Genomic DNA, 5,482 nt, shown 5'->3' with positions numbered 1-5,482 from the left:
CCACATGTTCTTGATACCACCCTGGCTATCACGAACCAGCATCCACACTCCCCAAACCTCAGCTTGAAAAGGTACAGGTGAAGCTAATCTTCTACAAGATAGTCTATTTCACCCATATAGTAGGTGCTTTGGAAGTCACCCGCATGGCTATGGTCCCACAAGTAGCCACCAGTCATCTTGACCAGAAACACAAGCATACCAACTCCATAATTGTGCAGCCTTAAAGCAATGATAGGCACTGCTTTACCAAGGGTGTGGCCAACTACCATAGGATTTTAAGATTTTCGACATCTTCCATCACTCCATAATTAATTACCAATTGAGACTGGAATTCATGGAGAAGTACTAATGCCTGATGATGTAAGTCACCCACAAGAAAAGTATTTTGTTACCTGTGCCGTTGCTGTGGAAGACCTAATTGCTTAATTGCAAGAATCCTGAAGTCACATAGCTCATGCATAAGGCATTGCATAAGATTGCATAAGAAGAAGTACCGCCCCATCATAGAGATTACCACTGAGCAGAAAGTGATGTATCATACATACACCATTTTTTAAATGCATTGAATCCTGACATAAATATACCTACTATGCTAGTCCCACCAAACATATCGATGTAGAAATAACTAGGGATCAACACAGAAAGACATCTTTAAGAGTAGGAACAATTTGACAACCTAAGTAGACAGAAAAATGCCCAGGGAAGCCGATAGACTTGTCAGTCTTAGGGTGGTCTCCCCCCCATGTGTTGCCTTCTTTCCCCATGTTTTCCAATCTAGTTTTTGCTGGTGTTGGAAATGGCCCTTTCTTCAGGGTTATCCCTAACTATTTGTCTTCTTCTTCCTATTTTTCGGACCTTCTTTTTGCTGGTTTAGGACTCTGGGCACGTTAGCACTGCTAATCAGTTCTAAAGAGCATGTGCTATCTCCCTTAACACCCACGGTGCCTTGGGCGACACCAGCTCGTCCTGCACTGGGCCCACGGGGGGAGCACTAGCGCTTCCCCTGTGGGCCTCCCTCCACACCCCAAGTCGGGGATGGAAGGGGAATCGCTTCCCTTTTCACCCCCAACCACAACTCGGCAATCCCATGATGTCAGCACACTCACATTGCGCTGACGTCATCAAATGCTGCCAAGGACATGCTGGATGCCACTTGCTTCCAGAGCGTTAAGAGAGAGGATGAGTCCTTCTCCTGGGGGGGTTTAGCGGGGGAAAAACAGACACAGGGGGAAAGGAAAGAGTTTTTCCTTCCCCCCTGTGCCTGGTTGGAGTGGATTCCTGCTCCACTAGACACCAGGGATTGTTTTATGTTTATTTTGCGGAGCGACCCCTCAAAGCAAGGGTTTCTCCCGTAGGGGCATATCCGTGTTTCAGACCCCCCGGGGACCGATCAACTGTTTTTTCGGTCGATCTGCCCAGGGGGGAGGGTGCGGTTCGAAACCCACTAGACACCAGGCATTATATTTATTTTAATGTCTTAGGGCAGTGACCCCTTAGGCAAAGGTCACTGCCCTGGCCCTGGGGGCAATATATTTTTATATGTTTTGGCCCACCATGGGGCTAGATTGGCCATGTTTTTGTCCAATCTCGCTCCTGGAGGGGAGGAACTCCACTAGGCCCCAGGGATTGTGTTGTTTGTGTGTGTGCAAGGGCCGCCCCCAAGGGGAGGGGGAGCATTATTGTTAGCCATTTCTTTTTTGAGGCCCATCTGCCCCCAAGATACCAGGGATTTTCTTTTTGTTCCCCTTTGTTTTTTTTTGTGCTGGGGGTGCCCCCTTCTTTGGCAAGGGTCGCCCCCCAAACAGGGCATAGAACTCTTGGCCATTTCTGCCCCCCCCCCCCGGGGGCAGATCAGCCTATTTTTTTAGGCCCATCTGCCCCCAAGGGGGCCGAATCCACTTAGGCACCAGGGATCTTGTGTGTGTGTGGGTATGTGTGTTTTGTGTGGGTGGTGGCCCCTTTGCCAAGGGTCGCCCCCCAAAGGGGGCATATTACAGATGGCCATGTCTGCCACTCTTGGGGGCAGATCTGCCTATTTTCTTTTTAGGACAAGTGTTAGAAATGGGGTCTTTGGTTGGCAGTCAGGTTACCCCCTGTCCAAGCAAGGACCCACACTCTAGTCAGGGTAAAAGAGAATCACCCTCAGCTAACCCCGCTCATCCCCTTGGTAGCTTGGCACGAGCAGTATGCTTAACTTCAGAGTGCTAGGTGTAAGTATTTGTACCAACACACACAGTAACTTAATGAAAATACTACAAAATGACAAAACACAGGTTTAGAAAAATAGAGAATACGTATCTAAACAAAACAAGACCAAAACAACAAAAATCCAAAATACACAAGTCAAGTTATCAATTAAAAAGCAAAAAAATAGTCTTCATGTAGTTTTAAACACACACTAACACTGGTAGCGTTATAATGTACCTTGGGAGCATCAAAAATAACCCCACATGGGCAAGTGTGTGTCAAAAAGGGCTTGCAGTGCATTGATTTAACTCACAAGCGAGACCTTGCGTTGTTTCTCCTTTCGTCGGGTCAAGCGTGCCATTTCTTCTCCCTGCAAGAGAGCGATGCGTCGATGCGGTCAGCACTCTCGGGCCCAGGCAGGGATTGCGTTGTTTTTACAAGCCCAGCAGTACTTGCATCGGAAAGCCAGCCTCATGATGATCCGAAAACCACGCAGTACGGGTTGTCAGCGATGATGCACTTTGTTTCTCCAGCTCCGTACGTCGATTCTCCGGTCACGTTGCAGGAGAGCATCTATTTTTAGCCACGAAGCCAGCAGTGCGTCAATTTTCCAGCTGCAGATCGGAGTTGCGTCGATCTTTTCCCCTCACGGTGTCTTGTGCGTGGATTTCTTCCTCTTAGGCTGCCAGCTTCTCCTTTCAGGGTCCCAGGAACTGGATGGGCACCAGAGGGCAGAGTAGGGGTCTCTCCAGAGACTCCAGGTGCTGGCAGAGAGAAGTCTTTGCTGTCCATGAGACTTCAAACAACAGGAGGTAAGCTCTAAATCAAGCCCTTGGAGATCGTCCCAAGATGGAAGACACACAAAGTCCAGTCTTTGCCCTCTTAGTCTGGCAGAAGTAGCAACTGCAGGATAGCTCCACAAAGGACAGTCACAGGCAGGGCAGCTCTTCCTCCTAGTTTCCAGAAGTGTTCTGAAGTCTGTGGTTTTGGGTGCCCTTCTTATACCCAATTTCTCCTTTGAAGTAGGCCTACTTCAAAGCAAAGTCTCTCTTGAATGTGAAATCCTGTCAGGCCCCAGACACTCACCAGGGGGTTGGAGACTGCATTGTGTGAGGGCAGGCACAGCCCTTTCAGGTGTAAGTGACCACTCCTCCCATCCCTCCTAGCACAGATAGCTCATGAGGATATGCAGGCTACACCCCAGCTCCCATTGTGTCACTGTCTAGTGAGAGGTGCAACCAGCCCAACTGTCAAACTGATCCAGACAGGGAATCAACAAACAGGCAGACTCACAGAAATGGTTTAACCAAGGAAATGTTCACTTTCTAAAATTGGCATTTTCAAACACACAAACTTAAAATCAACTTTACTAAAAGATGTATTTTTAAATTGTGAGCTCAGAAACCCCACACTCCAAATGTCCATCCGCTCAAAGGGAATTTACACTTTAATCAGATTTAAAGGTAGCCCCCATGTTAACCTATGAGAGGGACAGGCCTTGCAACAGTGAAAAATGAATTTAGCAATATTTCACTGTCAGGATATATAAAGCACATTACTATGGCCCTCATTACAATCCTGGCAGTCGGTGATAAAGCTGCGGTAATACCACCAACAGGCCGGTGGTAAAAAAATGAATCACGACCACGGTGGAAACCGACAACACAGACAGCCACTTTAACACTCTAACTGCCACAGCGGTAGCAACAAACACTGCAGCGGTAACCGCCAACAGCCAGGCGGAAGACAATGTACCGCCCACTGCATTACAACACGCCTGTCCGCGAGCTTTTCCAGGGTGGTACCAATGCCATCTAAAGCACGGCAGAAACACTACTCTGAAGGGAAATGACTCCCCTCTTGACACTCAAGGAAAAACCAGGACGCCATAGAGCCCGAACTGCAGATCTTCCCCATGCTGGTGTACCTTCTCATACTCCAGGAATGTGAATGCCGGCGACGACGACCACGGTGAGTACTGCACCTAGCATACAGGGGAGGGGGGGAGAAAAAAGAGAGTGACACACACGCAACATGCAACACCCCCTCCCCCACACTCACCCCCAACACTATACACACAAACACATGCAACAACATTACATATACACCCCGTGACACTCTGGTATAATGCAAGGACAAAAGGAATGGAGTAAAATGAGTGTAATATTAGTAATTTTTAGAAATAAAGAAATAAACAGTAAGTACAATATCTAATATATATAGAAAAGGAGGGACAATGCCCACTCCAAAATGTCAGTGGCCCACTGGGCCAAAACACATAGGCCACGGCCACACTTGACTCCTGCCTCAATACGGAGAGAACACTGCAGGGGCATCAGGTTGAAAACACACAGGCACCTCAGGGGGACGGGAATGGGAGAGCACCTCAGCTGGAAGATGGGATAACGCCACTGGCCTGGAGGGGGCTCCATGCCCACTGCTTGGTCCTGGGGAGTGCAAAGCCACAGTCTCTTAAGTGGGTGTTTTGACCACTGCTTGGACCTGGGGAGTGCAAAGCCACAGTCTCCCAAGTGGATGCCTTCTTCCACTGGTTCCGGAAGGGGCCTTGTGCCCAGTGCGCTTCATCCTAGCAAGGAGGGACTGAGTGGATGCCTTCTTCCACTGGTTCCGGAGGGGGCCTTGTGCCCAGTGTGCTTTGTCCTGGCAAGGAGGGGCTGAGTGGATGCCTTCTTCCACTGGTTCCGGAGGGGGCCTTGTGCCCAGTGTGCTTCATCCTGGCAAGGAGGGGCTGAGTATATGCCTTCTTCCATTGGTTCTGGAGGGGGCCTTGTGCCCAGTGTGCTTCCTCCTGGCTGGGGCAAGGTCACAGTCTCTCACCTGGGTGTCACACCGACAGATGTTGCTGGGTCCAGGATGCACTGCAGCCCATGTAGTCACCACTACACACTGCTCTCCGGCGGGGATGGCTACTCAGTGTATGCCAGTTGCGCTGCAGGTGGCGGTGCAGGCAGTGGTGGTGGTAGCCTTCAGACCTTCACCTGCAGCCTTTGGAAGGCTGCCCACTGGGGCTGCTGCTGCTGGCAGTGGTGCTGCTGGCGGCGGGGCAGGCGTCGGTGCTAGCCATAATGCAGGTGGCGGTGCTGGCCGCGGTGCAGGTGGCGGTGCTGGCCATGGTGCAGGTGGCAATGCAGGCAGTGATGATGGTAGCCTCCAGGCCTTCTCCTGCAGCCTTGGATGGCTGCCCACTGGGGCTGCTGCTGCTGGCAGTGGTGGTGCTGGCCGGGGTGCAGGTGGCAGTGCAGGTGGCAGTGCTGGCCGCGGTACAGGTGGAAGT

The sequence above is a fragment of the Pleurodeles waltl genome, chromosome 4_1, assembly GCF_031143425.1.
Source record: "Pleurodeles waltl isolate 20211129_DDA chromosome 4_1, aPleWal1.hap1.20221129, whole genome shotgun sequence".
NCBI classification, from domain to species: domain Eukaryota; kingdom Metazoa; phylum Chordata; class Amphibia; order Caudata; family Salamandridae; genus Pleurodeles; species Pleurodeles waltl.
The sequence above is the reverse complement of the archived record's forward strand: the minus strand, read 5'-3'. Positions refer to the sequence as shown.